Source organism: Trachypithecus francoisi, unplaced genomic scaffold (assembly GCF_009764315.1).
Source record: "Trachypithecus francoisi isolate TF-2019V2 unplaced genomic scaffold, Tfra_2.0 Lachesis_group3, whole genome shotgun sequence".
Classification (NCBI taxonomy): Eukaryota; Metazoa; Chordata; class Mammalia; order Primates; family Cercopithecidae; genus Trachypithecus; species Trachypithecus francoisi.
In genome coordinates this window covers 40,244,475-40,264,026 of record NW_022681468.1, presented here as the reverse complement: position 1 = coordinate 40,264,026, position 19,552 = coordinate 40,244,475, and the positions used below count along the sequence as shown (strand labels likewise).

At 44.5% G+C, this 19,552-nt stretch overlaps 1 protein-coding gene across 2 annotated transcripts in view; it reads right to left on the bottom strand.

Moving 5' to 3' along the window:
• SPTB (spectrin beta, erythrocytic) overlaps window positions 1–18,905 on the bottom strand; it is a 138,384-nt gene extending 119,479 nt beyond the window's left edge. For both annotated transcript variants that reach the window (XM_033187735.1, XM_033187734.1), the window contains exon 1: window positions 18,689–18,905. The gene's annotated coding sequence lies outside the window, so the exon portion shown is untranslated. The remainder of the gene's footprint in view (window positions 1–18,688) is intronic.
• Window positions 18,906–19,552: the final 647 nt, after the last annotated feature.

Here is a 19,552-nt window from a genome sequence, read left to right as displayed (position 1 = left end):
TGTTAGAAACAATCAACCATCATTTTCTCAAAGCTGGATTTCCAAGGCCTTGGATTCTCCTGGCTCTTCATCCTCAGTGTGCTGTGATATCACAATCACATTTACTAGATTCTCTTCCTCCACCCACCCCTTCAATGTAGGCATTACCCAAAGTTAAGGCCTCTCTTTTCTCTCATGTGATCCTCTCCCCTTTCTGTGCTGAGAGCTGTCAAATCGACACCCCCAGCCCAGCCCCTCCTGGACTCAACTTGCTACAGCAGCTCCACAGAACACGCTGCAGCTGCTTCCCACTTAACACAGTTAACATTGAATTCTTTCTTTGTACCTCCTCCCTACTCCCAGGGTGCCTCTTTCTTTTAAGACTTTAATCGCAGTAAATTAGCAACAGCAACCTCCCAGATACCTGAGATAGAAAACTCCAGCCACACTCAGTGGCTCTCTCTCCCCCCTTAAGTGCCAGTGGGCACCACACACCTACAAGATTTTTAAGAACCTGCAAAAATGCTTTAAGACTTGAAAAAAAAAAAAAAAACTATCTTATAAGTACAAAAGTAAGACCATATAATCAAAATTAAGAATAATTCTAAAATCCTTTCAAATATTTCCGAGAATAAAAATATTTTATTAGCCTGGGTAACATAGTGAGACCCCATCTCTGTAAAAACATTTAAAAATTAGTGGGGTGGGCCGGGCGCGGTGCCTCACCCCTATAATCCCAGCACTTCGGGAGGCCGAGATGGGCAGATAACCTGAGGTCAGGAGTTCAAGACTAGCCTGGCCAACATGGTGAAACCCTGTCTGTACTAAAAATATGAAAAATTAGCCGGTCGTGGTGGTGGGCGCCTGTACTGGAGAGGCTGAGGCAGAAGAATCGCCTGAACCCAGGAGGCGGAGGTTGCAGTGAGCCAAGATCATGCCATTGCACTCCAGCCCGGGCAACAAGAGCGAAACTTCACCTCAAAAAAAAAAAAAAAAAAAAAAATTAGTGGGGCATGCTAGCATGCCTGTACTTGGGAGTCTGAGGCAGGAGGATACCTTGACTCTAGAAGTTCAAGGCTGCAGTGAGCTATGATCACTGACTGCACTCCAGCCTGGGCAACAGAGTGAGACTCTGTCACAAAACAAACAAACAAACAAAAAACTAAAACAAATCAACAACAACAACAAAAAAACCCCACACCCCATGATATTTAATATGGGATATTGGCAAATTTTAGTATCTTTGATCCTTTATGTGGTAGGGTCTGAAAATACTGACACTGGATCCTACCTCACATAGAAAGTACAGACACTCTGACTTCTTAGAAGCTCTTGAATTCACCGCCTCCCTTCCCTTCCTACTGCCCTGGTTTAGACACTCTGGAGTCGTTTGTTATATTTCTGCAGGGTGTCCTAAAACATAGCTGGTTGTATGTCACTACCCTGTTAGAAAGTTTTGATGGTGCCCTAAGATGTGGGTCCCCAGTCAAACCAATCTTGGCTTCCTGTAGAGCAGGGGGTGTCCAATCTTTTGGCTTTCCTAGGCTGGACTGGAATAATTTTCTTGGGCTACACATAAAAGACACTAACACTAATGATAGCTGATGAGCTAAAAAAAAATTTCAAAAGATTCTCATAATGTTTTTTTAAAGTTTATGAATTTATGTTGGGCCACATTCAAAGTTGTCCTGGGCCGCATGCAGCCCACAGGCCGTGGGTTAAACGAGCTTGTGTAGACCCTGGATCATTCTGCAGCCAGCCCCACAATGGCACCTACCTGGCTCCACTTTATGTCATGCTACAAACCTCTCAAGAGCAGAGAACTGTGCCTTAACCAATGACCTCTGTGTTTTCCACACAGTCTAGCATATAACAGACAATAACATGTCCCGAGGAGTGGCCACTTCTTGTCTCCACTTCCCTGCATCATTTCTGTCTCTGCTCCACTGCTACTTAGTCCTCCATGTCATTGCTATGCACATAGTAGATTCTAGGTCTCAACTAGCCAAACTTGAAAGCCATTAAAAAATGCTTGGTTTCAATTCACCATAACCATTCTCCCTCGTGTCCTAGATTTCAGACAGTGAGAATAGCATTGCCTTTTGGGTCAAGTGGATCTGGGTACAAATCTGAAGTCAGGCACTTAATTGATTGTGTGAACCAAAGCAAACTTAGCTTGACTAGCCTCAGCCTCCTCATCAGTGAAATGGCAATTACAATATCACACTGAATGGACTATTGTGAGAATTAAACGAGTGAAGGTATTCGAAGCCCTAGCATGGCAGCTGGCATATAACTGGGGCCCATAAGTACATAGCATCAGCAAATAGAAGTAGAGTCTCAGATTTCTCAATTATCTGGGCCATGTGACCTTGTCAGAAGTCATTCCCCTTACCGGAGGCTCATGTAAAACAGAGATTCTTATTTTGGCATCATGAATTCAGGACTCAAATTCCACGGTGCTGCTTATAATTCTGAAACTCATCATGAAGAAATAGAAGGAGCATAAGATACTACACAGCTGATAAGAATGAAAGAGGTCAGGCCAAGCATGGTGGCTCATGCCTGTAATCCCTACACTTTGGGAGGCCAAGGCAGGAGGATCACTTGAGCCCAGGAGTTCAAGACCAGCCTGGGCAACATAGTGAGACTTCATCTCTTAAAAAAAAAAAAAAGGTCAGGTATGGTGGTGCATGCCTGTAGTCCTAGCTACATAAGAGGCTGAGGCAGAAAAATCACTTGAGCCCAGGAGTTCAGGGATGCAGTGAGCTATGATTGCATCATTGTGCTTCAGCCTGGGCAACAGAGCAAGACCCCATCTCAAAAACAGAAAAATGAAAGAGGTCAACCTCTATGTCCTAATATGGAAAGATGTCCAAGGAGTTTCATCATTAAGTCAAAAGGACAAGTTACAATGTTATATGAAAAAATAAAAGACCACAATATACACATATATATACCTACACAAACACATATCTATATCTATGTGTGTATATCTATATGTGCCTGGAAAATCTCTAGGGGATAGACAAGAAATTCTTAATAGTTGTTACCTGTGCCTCTTCTGCAGTAATGAGTCTAGGAGTGCTATTTATACTCTTTGGTACTGTTTGAATTATTTTTACTCTGGGTAAAAATAACATGTTCATGTTATAATTTCTAAAAACTGGTTTTTAAAAAGTTGTAGAAGATGAAGAAGGAGAGGGAAGGAGAGACACAGGCAGGGAAAAAGATCTAGGCCACAGATCAGGAGACCTGGGTTTCACTCAAGAGTCCTGCACGAACTATGCAAGCTCATGCCAATCACTCCCCTCCGAATCTCCTTTATTGGTAAAATAAGGGAGCTGAACAAGATGCTCTTCAGGGACAATTTCAATTAGATAATGTCTGCAAGATGCTTGGAGTAGATTTTATCCATAGAACATCTCTCTTTGATGAGTCTTGATGCTTTAAGCATCGGGTCTTAGAAAAAGGACAATGTATACACGATTTCATTTTGACCCCCTTCACATTTCAGTGAGAAAGCATTCCCACCGTCTTACAGACAGAGAAACCAAGTATAGACTGTAATGATCACTTGCCAACCAAATACACTGCTCACCAGACTGCTGTTCACAAAGAATTATGACTGCCAGGAGTTTTATAGCTCCCAATTCATTCTGTGCCTCTTCTGCAGAGGAGGCACACAGCTTATGCAAAACAAGCAGAAGGCACTCTACGCTGGTAGAAGCAGGGTGAGATGTAAAGTGACTTCCTCTGGGTCAGAGCATAAACAAAGCTCACTCCCAGCATATTTAGAAGTATTGAACCCTTGGGATCAACTCCGCATCCCTCCCCCACCTGGACTCAAAGCTTCACCTTGAAGACGCGTTTCACTGCAGTCATTTTCTGAGCGTTTTCTGGGTCAGATGCAGTGAGAGCAGCTAAACCGAGGCTGCCAATGGAGTTACTACATTGAGGACGCCGTACTGAGTACCAGCTCTACCATACACCCACTGGACTCACCAGCCACCACGGTAAGAAAGGCCCGGCTAGCCTGGATCCATGGAATACTCTTTCAGTCTCCTGGGCAAAGTGATTCCACACAGCTTTGAAACACAAATGACCCAGTTTGCCCTCACAGGTATAGGTCTCTGCCTTGCAGAGGGTACTGGCTTCCTCTCCCAGAGCAGTTGCTTTGATTCTACCATCTTACTTCACTCCCTGTACCTGCAAACACCTTCATCCCTCCCATCACTTCACACAGTGAAGAACCCTCCTGCATCAACTTTAGGTTGAACATTTGCGCATCAAGATTTCCCAATAGTTCCAGAAAGCGGTTACAGAATGCACACACCCACCTTGCAGAGAAAGGCAGAGCCTGCTCTACTGACTCTACAAGCAGCAGGCTGGATTTTAAATGAGAAAAACAGAGACCATGGCGTGGCTAAAACACCACAAAGTAAAACATCTATGAAATGAATAAGACTGTTCACTCAAAGAGTATGCAGTGAGGCCACTAACTAATAGCCTACTGGTGACCTTCACTATGGCGCCTAGTAACCCTCGAGATGGGGTGATGATCACTGGTATTCATGACATTCCGGAGCTTCTAGAAGCTGCTAGTTGTTTATCCCGCCCTCACTGTCAGCTCTCCATAGAGTTTGCTGACTGTTGTCTGCTTATCGCTGGCCTCAGGATACCCGTCAGAGCTCAATGGGCTCTTCAGTTGTCTTGGCTGAGTCCCTTCCTCTGCCTTACTGCCCTCAGGTCCCCCTCACAAGGCCTAACTTTGTCCCCTGCCCTTCTTTATCCCAGGCACATCTTGCCAAGGCCTTTGAGGGCCTTCCGCTTATCAGCTCATCTCAGACCCCACCACATACTTAGAGGCCTCGTAGCTCCACTCACCGCCTCTGGAAGTTAAATACCAGCGCCTATCAGTCACTGGGTGCAGGACGAGGCAGGAGAAGAGAGCAGCTGGATTGCAGTGGGAGTGCATCCATGACAGAGATTTTTGTTGAAAGAAACAAAACATACTCAGAGGCCTGAGCAAGCAGAATTCGGGTGAGTCCAGCCATTGGTGAGGTTCACTTTTTGTCCGGGTAAGGCAGAAACGAGGGCAGAACAAACCAACCAATAAATACTGTAATATATTACAAGGTAGTTCCTACTTTGACATGCCTTAAGGACAAACAAGTAAACAGATTAACTGTACCCAGAAAAATAAAACCTCTATACAGGAATTTTCAGTCCTTTTTTTTTTTTTTCTGAAGTGTTTTTCTTAACTCTTTATTGTTATGAAACAAATCTTGTGTCCATGGATCTGAAATGCACAGTCAAAGAGCCTTTCATAGCTGCATTCTGAGGGTCAGCTTCAAACATTCACTGAAAAATGAGGTGGGAGTGACTGTATTCTGGATGAATAACTAAATTTTTCTAGCAATAGACATATCTGATGATGTAAGTTAAAATGAGCCATTATTTGTTCCTCTGATAAATGGGAAACAGTGGTAGAAAATAGCCTCCACTCAGGTCTAAAGCAATCCTCTTCCCTCCTCACCTCCAACCCATCCATAGTGTCTTCCATTAGCCCCTCTTCATAATCTTTTATAGGTCATTCATTTCTGAATTATTTACAATGCCTAATATTCTTGAAACCTCCCCCTATCACCCAATTCAACTTGTTTCTTGAGCACTGAACATAAGCCAGATCCTGAGTTGGGCACGAGTGTCTCCAAGGACATCAGACACCATCTCTTCCTCAAGGAACTCATAATCTAGAGGTGAGTCAGGCCTGTGCATGACCAGCCAGGCTACAGTGTGGACAGCAAAAGTGGAAGGAATGTGTGTCTTCTGGGGTCACAGAAGAGGGAAAGAAGTTTCAGGAGAGCTTCAAAAAGGAGTTACAGCTGATGGGGGTCTTAAGGCATATATGTGTAAGAGTTCATGGCTGTGCTGGGTGTGGAGGCTTACATCTGTAATCCCAGCACTTTGGGAGACCGAGACAGGCACATCACTTGAGGTCAGGCATTCGAGACCAGCCTGGCCAACATGGCGAAACCCCGTCTCTACTAAAAATACAAAAATTACCCAGGCATGGTGATGGGTGCCTGTAATCCCAGCTACTCGGGAGGCTGAGGCAGGAGAATCACTTGAAGCTGGAAGGTGGAGGCTGTAGTGAGCCATGATCATGCCACTGTACTTCATCCCTCCAGCCTGGACAACAGGGTGACTCTGTCTCAAAAAAAAAAAAAAAAAAAAAAAAAGAGTTCATGGCTAAGGAAAGAGAGGAAAGATTCTAGGCATAGAAAAAGTGGCAGCAGGCCAGGCGCGGTGGCTCACGCCTGTAATCCCAGCACTTTGGGAGGCCAAGATGGGTGGATCACGAGGTCAGGAGATTGAGACCATCCTGGCTAACATGGTGAAACCCCGTCTCTACCAAAAATACAAAAAATTAGCTGGGTGTGGTGGCGGGCACCTGTAGTCCCAGCTACTCAGGAGGCTGAGGCAGGAGAATGGCGTGAACCCGGGAAGCGGAGCTTGCAGTGAGCCAAGATCGTGCCACTGCACTCCAGCCTGGGCAACACAGCGAGACTCCATCTCAAAAAAAAAAAAGAAAAGAAAAGAAAGAAAAAGAAAAAGTGGCAGCAAAGTCATGGAGGCAGGAAAATGAGCCTGAAGTTGAGCAAGTCACAAGCACCCAAGGCAAGGTAATGGAGAAGGAATGAAGCTAGGAAGGGAGGTCGGAACAGATTGCGGAGGCCCCTGCCTGCCCCTTTACACTTTATTTTGGGGCAATGGGGAACCATTGAGCGTTTTAAAGCAGTAGAATGACTCAGTCAGACTTAGGTTTTTAAAAATAATTCTGAGGTCAGGGTGTGGGATGGGTTAGAAAGGTAGAGACTGAAGGCCTAAAGGCCAATTATTTAAACATAAGATAAGAATAGTGACAGTGGAAATTAAAAGAAAGGAACTAATTTGAAAATTTTAGAGGAAAAATGAGCAGACAAGTAGATGTGGAAGTATGGGGGGCAAAAGAGAGACCAAAAATGGTACTGAGATTCTTACTTGGGGGGATGGTGACAACATGAACCTAGCTATATATATATATTTAAAAAAAGGCAGAAAAGCAGATTTGGGGTGAAGAAGGGAGGCGAGAAGTCCCAGGATGACATGGTGAGCTTGAGACATCTCTATAGAAGCAAATGAAGACAGCAGCAGACTGCTGTGAAGCTGATCTGGGATTGAGGAGGAGGTCAGACTAGAGATAAGGATTCAGACCTATCAGCAGTCCCAACAATTGAAAGCTGGCAGAGAGGAAGGAACAATAACAACAAATGTAGCAGTAGTGGTAAAGAAGCTAGGAGGGAAAAAGGAGGGCCCAGGTCACAGAAGCCCAGAGAGGGCAGAGGTTCAATGGAAGAGTGGTCAAATGTTGTGGAGAAGTTGGAAATCTCGGGTCTGGAAGGAGGCTATCACATTTGGCAATAATTCAGACCTTTTCTTTGTTTTTTTTTTTTTTTTTTTTTTTTGAGACGGAGTCTGGCTCTGCCACCCAGGCTGGAGCGCAGTGGCCGGATCTCAGCTCACTGCAAGCTTCGCCTCCCGGGTTTACGCCATTCTCCTGCCTCAGCCTCCCGAGTAGCTGGGACTACAGGCGCCCGCCAAGCAGTTTTGGTACAGCTGCCTTATGAGAGTGGGTATATTGTGCGGTACTAATTAGCATCTCCATCCTCATATGTCAAATAACTACATTGGAAGTAGGATTCAGGACATTAATTATTTATTAAAAGCTAATAAAGGGATTCAAGTCTATTAGGCTAAATCATTGCAAATATAAAGCAACATATAAAGGTATGCAACGAATTACCTCTCTAATTTCAAACCATTAAAGATGCAGGATTAAAAAAAAAAAAAAAAGAAACGCTGAGAATTAAGTCATGTAGTGTTGGCCTCCATCCCAATTTGAGCAGGCACAGTGGTTCAAAGCAAGCACTCTAGAATAAACACACTGGGTTCAAGTCCAGCTGTTACCTTACTCGGTGGGTATTCATGGGTAAGTTAACTTTCCAAGTCTGATTGTAAATAATAAATACACATGAAAACTCTCAGCATAGTGCTTACCACATAACTTTCTCAATAAAGGTTGACTTGTTGTTATAATAAACTCATTAGCATAACAATGCCTTGTATCCAAGTTAAAATTATACGAACTTAGATACATGTAATTTCAAACATTCATTCTTTAATTTTTTATGAGCTCCACACTCTAACCAATTGAGCTAACTGGCCACATGATTCTTTAATTTTTTAAAAAATTTTTAATTAATATATGTATTTTGAGATGGGGTCTCACTTTGTAGTCCAGACTGGAGTTCAGTGGCATGATCGTAGCTCACTGCAGCCTTGAACTCCTGGGCTCAAGCAATCCTCCAGCCTCAGCCTCCTAAGCAGCTGGGACTATAGGTGTAAGCCACTGTGCTTGGTCAGATTTTGAAAATTTCTTTCCTTTTTTTTTGAGACAGGGTCTCACTCTGTCACCCAGGCTGGAGTGCAGTGGTACAATCACGGCTCACTGCAGTCTCAACTTCCCGGGCTCAGGTGATTCTCCCACCTTAGCCTCCTGAGTAGCTGGAACTACAGGCACGTACCACGATGTCCAGCTTTTTTAAAAAAAATTTTTTGTAGAGACAGGTCTTGCTATGTTGCCCAGGCTGGTCTCAAACTCCTGGGCTCAAGCAATCTGCCCACCTCAGCCTCCTAAAGTGCTGGGATTATAGGCGTGAGCTGCCATGTCCAGCCTAATTTTTTAATCAACAAATATTTTTAATCCACTCCCCTCTGCGTATAAAGCATGGCTCTAGGTGCTGAATTTTGTTTTGTTTTGCCTTGTTTTGTTTTTAAGCGTGAGACTCAGTTCCCCGTTGCACAAAGCTTGAACTAACAGTGTAGAAGGCAAGTTGACAATTACAAAACAAGATGATCCACTTGTAAGAAAGGAATGAGAAAGGTAGGGTAAAAATACAAAAGAGGAAGCAATCAGCGCTACCCCAGGACCTGGTAAGGAAGAGGGGCTGTCAGGCAAGGTTACGAAGAGAAGGCAACATGTAAGTTTTGCAGAGGAATCCACAAAGAAAACTTTAAGGATAATAATAAACGTTAAGGTACCATCACAATCACACACACAAAAAGCCCTGAAAAAGAAAAAAAAAAAAAAAAAATAAGTCAGAGAAAGAGGAAGTTCTTTGCCCAAGGGCAAACAGCAAGAGAAAAGGAGCTGGAAGCAACCCAGACTCTTGTCATCCAGCTCAAGGAGACTTTTTAGCTGAAATAAAACATTGCATAATATTTACACCCTTCCCCACCTGAGCCTGGGCTACATGCTCTACAAAGCAAATTAAACATCTCCTGCCTGTCCTCTAAAAGTCTACAATCTAAAAATAGGCAAACTGATAAATGAATAAATTCAAGAACTTTGATGACGAACTATCACCCAAAGACAGTGTTCTGAAATAAACACTTCTCAAGTTCAGTTTGGCCCCCAAAATGAGGATGTTAATAAATTTTTGCCCTTCCCTTTGGAGATGTTAAATACCAAGGGGAAATATTAAAATTGCATGGACAGGTTCCTTAAAAGATTATAAATAAAATTACTATGTGATCCAGCAATTTCACATCTAGGTATATGTCCAAAAGAAGTGAAAGCAAGGTCTTGAGGAGATATCTGCCCACCCATGTTCACAGCAGCATTATTCACAATAGGCAAGAGTAGAAGCAATCCAAGCGTCCATAGACAGATGGAGGGAGAGGGAATGGAGAGTTAGTGTTTAACGGACACAGTGCTTGCGTTTTGGAAGATGAAAAAAGTCCATCTTTTTCATGATGATAGGGTGGGATGATGGTGATGGCTGCACAGCAATGTGAATGTACTTATGCCACTGAACTGTATGTACACTTAAAAATGGTTAAAATGGTAAATTTTATGTTGCATATATTTGAGCAAATAATACACAGATACAAGGAAAGTTTATAATAATAAAAGAATTTGTGATTATGTTCAAATAGGGTACATGTATCTAGCCCTAATTTAGCAAGTTTGAAGAAAGGAGAGATTACTGTGGAGTGGAGTGTTCCAGGAAGAAGACACAGCTTTGAACCCAGGTTCTGATGGAAAACACTCCAAATCTGGGAGAAATGTCCAGGACTCAGTAAGCAGAAGCAGCGAAACTTAGTTTAAGTAGAGAGTTTGTGATGGAAAGTGGTAAAAGAGTAGAAAAAAAGAGACTGGTGCCAGATTACAATGGCTCTTAAAAGCCAACTTTCTGAGTTTGGATTTCTACCTCGACCCAGAGAAGAACCACTGGTGGCTTTTGAGAAGGGGTGTTATATGATAAACACAGTGGTTCAGTATGGGATGGTTTGGAGAGCGAGACCCTTAGTTGATAGAAAGTGGACTCCAGGTCGCTTAACCTGAGGGCTACTAAATCTGAAACCTAATGCAGTGTGAGAACAGACTACCACTCAAATACGTGGTGCTGCTAGCTTAACGCTATGACTTAAAATGTATCAGGCCAAATGCTTGAACGTAAAAAGAATTCTTCTCAAAGCATACACAGAAACTGCTGACAATGATACCTTCTTAGAAATAGGGCTAAAGTTAGGGGAAGACTTTTACTCTTCATTGTATACCCTTGTATAATATGGATATATGTTTTAACCATGTACATGAATTTATTTTATAATTTAAAAAGTTTTTAAAATATGACAACAAGGAAGCATCAAAAAATATTTGGGCTTTAACCAGCCAATTCAAAACATTTCTAAAAATAAAGTGAAATATATGTCAGTCTTGTTTCTCCCATATCTTAATCTCCATCACATAGTATAAACATTGTGGGACTGATCTAAAAGTACCAGTACAAAGTACACAGCACATCTAAGACTTCACTTCAAACAGATGTCATGAATTATCCAAAAATAAAAACATCTCCTTTTTGGTGTATTTAAATGAAAAGTCTGCCAGAGACTATTCCAAGTCAACACCTCGACAAAAACAGAATTTAAAAAAAATAGCCCATGGTTCATTTGATAAAATACATCACGATCTCAGTAAACGACCTTTTTGTTCGTCCAGTTGTTCAGGCCAAAAACAATGGAATCATCTTACTCTTTTTCTCTCATCCTCTATATCCAAATCCCATAATCGCTATACTCAGAACCCAACTGCATCTCACCAGCACTGTCATCCTGATCTGTCCTCTCAGTCCTGAAACACCACAGTAGCTTTCATGGGACTCCTTTCCTCCACTCTTGTGCCTCACAGTCAATCCTCCTTAGGGCAGCCAGAAAGATCCACTTGAGACACAAATCTGAACAAGTCACTCCCCTGCCCTCAACTTCCAGTGGCTTTCTATGACACTTGGGCTAAAACCCAAAGGTCACAAAGCCTATACCATCAAGACCCGGTTTTCTCTCCAGCACTGTGGTCAGCTCTCCCCATGACGCCCTGCACTCAGGCCACACTGGCCTCCTTGCCATTGCTTGGACACAGCAGTGGTCCCACGCTGGGGGCTTCTCACTTGGTATGGTTTGGCTGTGTCCCCACCCAAATCCCATCTTGAATTGCAGCTCCCATAATTCCTACATGTCATGGGAGGGACGCTGTGGGAGGTAATTGAATCATGGGGGTGGGTTTTTCATGTGCTGTTCTCGTGATAGTGAATAAGTCTCATGAGATCCGATGGTTTTATAAAGGGCAGTTCCCCTGCACATGCTGTGTTGCCTGCCACCACGTATGACATGCCTTTACTCCTCCTTTGTCTTCTGCCATGATTGTGAGGCATCCTTAGCCATGCTGAACTGTGATTCAATTAAACCTCTTTCCTTTATAAATTACCCAGTCTCTGGTATGTCTTTATTAGCAGTGTGAGAACAGACTACCACTCAACCTGAATCTCTTCTCCCAAACATCCCATGCCCCTCTCCCCACTTCATTTGAGTCTCAGCCCAGATGAAGCCCCATCAGATACCACCCTACCTGAAATAGTAGAACCACCCTTCTTTCCCTTCACATTGCTTTATTTTTCTTTTTAGCGCCTGAAATTACAATATATATTTTTGTCTGCTGCTTGTCATTTAGTTCCTCTGTCCCCTAACTACAATGTGCACTCTATGACATCAGACATTTTTGCCACATTCACTGTTACATCCCCTGGGCCTACAGCATGTCTGGTAAATTAAACAAGAGCTCAGTAAATATTTGTTGAAGACTGACATAGGTACAAATCAAGGCCCTCAAGATCACTGGACAAAAAGAGGCTGTTGAAGTCCAAAATGAAGCATAAGCACAATAATGTCCAGTGAATTTGGGGTAAAGGAATGAAAAAGCCAAAACATCAATTAACAGGCAGATGAACCCTTCATTTATCTATGGCATGCTACTGAGAATCTATTAATTTATGCTTTGGAACATCATCTGTGCATACTCTGTAGGGCCATTCTTGAGGTTCTGTGGCTATGGTAAAGGGTAATACTGCTAACAAGCATCTCCCTCCTTCTCTCCGGAACCAATGAACTTAGATGGAATATTCTGCTGAAGAAAAAAAGCAAATGTGGTCTCAACCAGAAGGCCCAGAATATTCAATTACTCCACTGAGAAGACCTGGAAACAGCCCCAGCCTCAGAACTAGGCAACTGGGTCAAAGTCACATTTTGGAATAAACTACTAGAGGGATCTTGAGTATATAAATGTACATTTCTAATCCTGTTTTGTAACTGGAAACCAGGAATAATCAGATCTTCCCTTCACATGGTCATCATAAGATAAAATAAGATGATGTGTAGACAAAGGCATGCTGAAAATTGAGTGGACTATAGTTATCTGTGATCATCATCCTGTACTGGCTGGGATCTAATTCACTTTCTCTTCACCGCCACTGGTGAGTTTTGTCAACAGAGATTTCATCACACCCCTTTACAACTTAAAAACTTCCAGTGACTCAAACTTCTTCACAGGCTGAACCCCAACCACCTTTCTGGTCACACTTCCGCCATGTGGAACTATGCTTCATCCCCTAATCTAATCATGCTTTATTGTCTGTGCTAGACAACTGCCTAAACCCCCACTCGCAGGCCCCCTCATCCTCCCTTCTTCCATTAGGGAAATCCTAGGCACTTTCAAAGGTCTTCTGGGATTCCCCAACCTGAATGAAATGTTTCCTCCTGTGCGCCCTCTCTCTCAGGCATCCTGTTGAATCATTGCTTGGTTGCAAGGCCATTTTCGCGCCAGATCAGTGATTCTCCATCTGATCTCTTTGTGTGTCTTCAGCACATAATAGCATAATAGTGTAAGACACGTGGTAGACACCCAATGTCTGCTCTTTTTGAATACATCTCAATTCTTTCTCAGGCCTTTCTACCTCTAACTCTCTATGGCTTATGACTCGAAGTCAGTATTATGAAAGGCCTTTTCTTGCTTTTCTACCCTTGCAGAAATATGCCAGAAGGTGAAATTAATTGCCATTCCTAGGGTTCTTCTAGAAACAGGCTGGGACTCGAAAGAGGGACAGAATAAGGTTACAGACTTCTTTCTGGTCCACATAATTCATGCCTTTAAAGTATGCTTTGTTTTATTTGGATTGCTATAAATTCTCAAATGAGACACGCCCATATTTAAGTCTGGTACAAATGGAAATTATTTTCAATGTATTCATTTTCAGAATTATTCAAGTTTCTTCTCCTTTTCACAGTGGTGGAAACTCCTAAGTTGACTATAATTCGAAGCAATTATTGTTCTTTAGCTGTCAAGGTGCCCTGTTATTCTCTTCATAAATATCGTGGATGATCTGAGCCCGGTTCAATGCAAAGCCTATTTTTTTCTAGCCCTGTGCCTTTTCACTTGCTAAATTTATACCATCCAAATGAAAGAAAGGAAGCCCACTTTTGCCCCCACTGCTCACATGGTATATGTCTGAGTTTTAATTGCCCTTGTAATTCTACCCTCAGCCAGGTCTGCACAGGTACGGTGTGGAAATAAAACATTATGCCAAAGCCTGAGAAGGACTTGCTGAGGTAGGAAGAAGAGGGCTTTGTAATATTTCCTGTAACCAGGAAAAAGAAAGAGAAAAATGAAAAGTGGTTTGGGAATTTGATAAGCTAGGCAGACAATTCATTAAGGAAGCATTTTCTGTCTGTGACCACCTCTAAGACTACGGGAGCTATAAAGGCTAGGGATCCCTGGTGGTTTGATATTCAGCTGAGGCTGGCTGAAAATGGAAGAATTTGGATCACTTGGCTGTGAATTAAGAAATACACGCAGCAACAGAGGGAAACACGCTATGGCATTTTCTAAATATTTACCAAGGGGAGCTGGCAATCCGTGAGCGGAGCCAGATCTGACAGTGAATTTTCCTGACTGCCTCCTACGCTCTTCCTCAATCACTATCTCCATCTCCAAAACAGGTGACCTTCACCTAATGGGGTGAAGAAGGAAGAATCTCTGTGATAAATCCAGCAAATGCCACATGATGATTCTGGCACTCAGACCACTGCATCTACTCTTCCTCCTCAGATTTCTTATCTAAAACAGAGGAATAACCTATGATCTGTGTGTTAAAACCAACTGAGTCAATACAAGCTACTTCAAAGATGAAATTCTTCTTTCCACAGTCATTTTTGGCTTGTGATATCCATATGGTTTCAGAAACCAGTATCCATGAACTTCCCTGCCAGTCCTCATTATATAATCAAATTTCTCATCAGCCCACATAGCACAGTTATTTTCACTCTTGATCCTCCCAAGTTCATTGATAAATGTTAATCTGTAGATATGAGGTTATTTTTTAAATTCCATAATTTTAAAATTCCATAACAAAGAAATGTATTTTAAATCACTTTTTAATTAATTCATGAATTAGAGATGGCGCCTCATTCTGTTGTCCAGGCTGGAGTACAGTGGCACAATCATAGTTCAATCTCTCTAACTCCTGGGCTCAAGCAATCCTCCTCCCTTAGCCGCCCAAGTAGCTGGGATTATAGGCATAAGCCACTATACCTGGCTTTTTTATAACACTTTTTGTTTGTTTGTTTGTTTGAGACAGAGTCTCGCTTTATTGTCCAGGCTGGAGTGCAGTGGTGCAGTCTTGGCTCACTGCAACCTTTACTGCCCAGGTTCAAGTGATTCTCTGTCTCAGCCTCCTGAGTAGCTGGTGTTACAGGTGCCCACCACCACACCTGGCTAATGTTTGTGTTTTTAGTAGAGACGGGGTTGGCCAGGCTGGTCTTGAACTCCTGAGACCAGCCTGACCAACATAGTGAAACCCCATCTCTACTTTAAATCTCCCACTGGTTGTGTTTCCTACCTTTTCAGGTCTTGAGCAGAGAGTAAAATTTTGTGTTTGATTTTGAAATTAAAGTGCTGCTCTTCAAGAGCAATTTGGTGATTGGGTTTAGGTTAAAACACATATCTGACAGTCTCAATAGTTCTCTAAAGTCCTTCCCCATGCCCCCCAAAAACGGACATAATTACTTAAGATTTCTTGTCTCTAGATTATAATGTACGTAACTATTGTTTTAAAATGTATACATGTGTACACCTTACAAGCAATGGGGGAGATTATAGAACAGTTTAGAGTTTAATGCTTGAGACTGCCTTCTCTCCTGCTTATCCTCAATACCTTTTCTTTAAGATTTCACTAAAATGAAAGTACTGGATATTAAAACACATCCTCTCATAATCTCCTCCAAAGGAAATAAAATCTCAGAAGTTTGATTAGGCAGAACTTCAGGAAATAAACCATACTGGCCTTGAGAGTGAGACAGGAAAGAAGTGAGCTTGAGTAATAAGAAGTATGGGTGCCATAGCTACACATCAATGATCAGGTACATGCAGTTAGTACATGCCTTTAAGCAAGTAAGTACGCACATGGAAGACTGGGTTCAGTGACCTCCAAAATCCCTTCCCTCTCCAATAGTGTTTGCCTCATGAATTTTTTATAGTCATCCTCTGTCCTATCACACTGTCCTTATGTATCTTCAAGCCCTCCTGGCCACTTCCAGGACTGAAAGGAAAATCTGTTCTTTAAAAAAAAAAAAATAAATAAATCCATGCTTTGACTCCTGCCAAAATTATAGTTCTGTCCTTGAAATAATGACCTGAAAATAATGGGCAAGGCTAAAAACCTCTGAGCAAATAAATGCCCAATATTGTCTTCAGACAATATTTTTTAAGCTCCTCTGATATAAGCAGAACTATTACCTGAGGTCCTAGGAATGAAGATTGTGAAGCTAGAAGACAATGCTACAGTCAAATCTTCCCAACTCATACTCTATATTCCCTGCTGAGTATCTAACCTTAAAAAGAAGGTAGAATCAAACAAACTGAGTTTGAATCTTGGACCCATCTCTCATTAGCTGGGTAATATGAGGCAGGTTATTTAATCTTCCTGAACCTGTTTCCTTACTTGTAAAATGCTGATATGAGCTACCTTATAGAGTTACCATGACAATTAAGTTAGATAATATAAAGAAAATGCTGAGAATTCATTTGTTGGTTTCCTCATTCATTCAACAAAGATTAACTGAGGGTTCACTACCAGCCAGGTACTGGGTACAACAACATAAAAGACAGAATATATAAAAGCTATTATTATTTTTATTTACCAAAAACAGCTTATTTCCAGAGCTGTGACAGACCTGTCAGACTTTGACTCTAGTTCATAACTTTCATTCACACCTAGCTTGCCTAAAATACTCATTTTTATTTTGCCAAATGTGATCCCAGGTAGAAGTCTTGCTCCTGTTATACCTTCTCCCCAAAAACTAGTCATCTAGCAGGTGTTCTGCTATAGGACACCTTCAGAACACTTGGAAAAAGCATTGATCAGAGCCAAAGGTGGTATCCCAACTCTCTTCTGGGCAAGCCGCTCAGGAGAACTTGATATGCCTGTGCTACAAGGCCCATCCTGGATGCCTGGGAGTCCTTGGGTGCTTACAATTCCACGAGTGGACTCTGAGTCTTCCCAGAACTCAAGATTAATAGGACTGGCTCATCCCCAATCATTGCCACTGGGGCACTGATAAAGCTAAGAACAACAGCTAAGGGGTCTAAAACCACATTTTCATGAGGGTTTACGTCTTTCAATGATGCTTTACTCTAGAGTTTTTGATAAAATTCTGTATAAATGACCCACCTCTGGAGTTGGTGGGTTTCAAGGCTGGTGGGCTCTTCTTCAATGTAAGTTTAACATTCCCTTTCCTGGCTAGCCTGCTAGCCTCCAGGCAAGCACAGGCCTAGCTGTGTTAGGTGCTGGACATTTGGCATACATTAACAATCATTTATGCACTTAGGAAAAAAAAGTGTTTTCAATTGCATTTTTGAACCTGGGACTCAGAACAAAAGAATAGAAGTTGGATCCCGAAATAAGAAATGACCTGTCTTGGGTTATAGTGGGGGAAGGGGTGGGCGAAGAGGGAATTCTAGAATAAAATTCAGAGCCATCTGTGAAGCTAAGGATAGGACAGTGGACAGTTGAGCTGTGCCTAAAAATCTTTGATTTGCAAACTCCTCTCATTAGGGAGCCGCCTGAATCTCTTTCCTTAGAAACTAAAATACGGATCGTGACTACCTCCAGGCAGGGGTTTTGCATGACTGCCTCCTACCTGGAGGTGACAACCTAGTCTCTCCCCACAGAAATTTTCAGTACAAAAAGACTGTCACTACATCCCCCACCCCACCCCCCAATCTGATGCATCTAACATTTAGATGTACAAAAAACAGTGACTTCGTTTTCCTTACTCCTGGCGCCTCTAATTGCTCACTGAAAACAGTGGTTTGGATATTAATAGGCTATAACTCAAGGCCCTACCTGAAGCTCGTTGTCAGGGAAACAGTACTCCAGCCCCGCAGCTGCTTCCCTAGCCTGGGAAGTATGGATGAGTTGGTGGGAGTTGGGGATTGTTTTACAGCTTCTATTATTTATCCCACTTTCTGCTATTTCTCAAGACCAAGTAAGAGGAAGAGGGGAAACTGGAGAGGAGGGTGAGGGTAGAGTAGCTTGGAGAAGCTTAGAGAAAGAGAGGAACTCTTTGGGAGAGGAAGGCTAGGGGTCCTTGAAGTATGGCTTAGGGCACTAGGATCTTTCCTCCCTCGGTCTACACGGGTCACTCTCCGCGTGGTTCCCAGCGCCCGGAGGACTGGCCCCCTCTGCTGCCCTGACCTGTCCCTCCTGCCTGGGCGCTGGGCGGCCCAGGGAGAGCGCAGCCAAGTACCCCAGAAGAGGGATATGAGCAGTCCCAGAGCGGAGAAGCCCGACAGAAAAAGGCAGAGAGAGCAGCGCGGCGGTCGAACCGGCTAGAGGCGCGATCCCCTTCGCTCCCAGGCCGGGGTCCTGGAGGAGGCGGACGAGAACACGCACCCCAGTCACCCTCTCCCTGCGCCCCGGGGTGACGGCCTCTCCGGGATCCGGCTCTCCAAAGCTAGCACCAAGTGTCTCGGACGCCCGCGCGCGTTCCCGCGTCCCGGGATGATCTTTGCCGCAGCTGCCGGGCCTCCCGGGCCCCGCACCCCTCCCACCCCACGCCCGGCAACTGGGGCTGGACTCCCACCCGGTCCCCTGGGCCCTGCGCGTCATGCGCCCCCTGGGCCCAGCGCTCCTCTGAGCTGGCGCCGCGCGTCCCAGCCTTGCTCACCCGCACCCAGCTCCCTTGGCCGCCGGGCCCTCCTGAGACTCACCTGCCCTGGGACTGAAGCGGGAGCCACCCCGAGCCCAGGGGCGGAGGCGGCGGCGGAGGGGAAGGAGGGCAGCGCGGGGCTCCTGGCACAGCGGCCGCCGGGCTCCTGGTGCTGCCGAGCCGCGGACCCGCCCAGAGATATAAATACCATTATCTGAGGAGGGACATTCCTGCCGGGGGACATCGCTGCTGCCGGGACCAGATAGTCCCGCGGCGGGGGCGGGGAGGCGGGGCCGCAGCCTCCCGCAGCGCCAGGCCCAGCCCCCGCCTTCCCCACCCACTCTCGCACCTGCCAATCAGCCTCCGCGCCTGTGGGCACCTGCCGGGCCTCAGCCCGGCTACTGGAACCCGCCTCTGCCTTCCCGCCCGCCGCTGAGCCTGGGGCGCCCCCATCGTCGTTCACTTCCCCTAACCCCGCGCCACCCCGAGCCCCCTGAGGCGAGAAGAGGGTTGGACTTTAGCTGGGGCCTAATTCGTGAGCCCTGAGAGGCGAGCCTGGCGGCGAAAACGAGCCCTCCAGCCTTTCCCGCCCTGCATCCCCACTGCACACAGTTCGGTTTTTTAAACATATAAAAAGACACTCAGGCCATAGGGTGGGCGCGACGGGTACCCGGGCGGTGATCCCCCGCCGTGGCGGGTTTGGGAGGGACAGATTGTTCCCAGGGGCTGGTGCATTAGAAAGCGCGCTCCCGGGCCGGCTTCTCCCGGCTGGCAGTGAGAGCAGACGCTGGGAGGGCAGGGGGCGGGCACTGGGCCCGAGGCCCCCACCCCCAGCCCGAGCTCGGTGTCGCTGTTTCTGCCCGAAAACCTAGTGTAGTCAGGATGAACCAGGCAAAGCTGGCGGCACGCAGCCTGCAGTCCCAAG